The 1,078-nt window shown below is 50.5% G+C and overlaps 1 protein-coding gene across 1 annotated transcript in view; it reads right to left on the minus strand.

Moving 5' to 3' along the window:
* The window catches only part of EYA1 (EYA transcriptional coactivator and phosphatase 1), a 362,018-nt gene extending 360,940 nt beyond the window's left edge, over window positions 1–1,078 (minus strand). The window contains exon 1 of the mRNA XM_011940938.1: window positions 1,035–1,078. The gene's annotated coding sequence lies outside the window, so the exon portion shown is untranslated. The remainder of the gene's footprint in view (window positions 1–1,034) is intronic.

Consider the following 1,078-nt stretch of genomic DNA (forward strand, 5'->3'; position numbering starts at 1 on the left):
TTTTTTTTTTTTTTTGAGACGAAGTCTGGCACTGTCGCCCAGGCTGGACTGCAGTGGCGCCATCTTGGTTCACTGCAACCGCAACCTCCCTGGTTCAGACAATTCCCCTGCCTCAGCCTCCCGAGTAGCTGGGATTATAGGCGCCTGCCACCACGCTCAGCTAATTTTTGTGTATTTTTAGTAGAGACAGGGCTTCACCATTTTGGCCAGACTGGTCTCGAACTCCTGACCTCAGGCAATCTGCCCTTCTCGTCCTCCCAAAGTGCTGGGATTACAAGCCTGAGCCACCGCCCCCAGTTCGATTATTTTGCATATATAATTCACACTTCATGACAGATTTCAGTCACTCTCCCACTGGAATTTTTTAAAGAAACCTTCAGTTTTATGAGATGATTTACCTACCTAGCATTAGTCGGTCTTGCTACCACAACAACAAACGTCTGGTGGGCATTGATTAATATAAAGGAAACGATGAAAAGTGTTTACACAGCAGGCATTATTCCCACCCACCCGTCCCCAACCCTCATGAAAGGTAAAGCAGAGATCTTGTTTATTTTTGCTTTCCTAATTATTAATTCTCCGAAATAATAATTCTCCGAAAGTAGAAATAATAATTCTCCGAAAGTAGACCCCTCCAATTCATCTCTACGTCTTTTAACTCGCCTCTTTGACTTGGACCAGTCAAACCACTTTTGGCCAAAGGAAAGACCTGGGCCATAAAGCGCTAAAACTAAATATCTGCCTGCCCGGGCTGCCCTCAAAATGTTTCCCATTACGGGAGCTTCGAGCGCATGCACATGTCTAAGACGGCAATCACAACATCAAATCAGGCAAAGAGGACCCTCCCCTCCGTCCCCCGACGCCCCATTCAGTTACTACTTCCCCAAAGGAAAACAAACCAGCCTTTGACACATCCCTCCACGTGCAGCGCCCGACGCTGTGGGCCATGGGCGGCCGCGCCTCTCCCCTGCCTGCCTCTGCGCAAGGCCCCATTATTGCGCGCGCCCTGCTCCCTACGAGGTGGCTTCGCGTACCTGGCGGCAGCGCCCTTAGCCTCGGAGGCTGCCCGGGCGGGCTG

Source organism: Colobus angolensis, unplaced genomic scaffold (genome assembly GCF_000951035.1).
Source record: "Colobus angolensis palliatus isolate OR3802 unplaced genomic scaffold, Cang.pa_1.0 Scaffold194, whole genome shotgun sequence".
NCBI lineage: Eukaryota > Metazoa > Chordata > Mammalia > Primates > Cercopithecidae > Colobus > Colobus angolensis.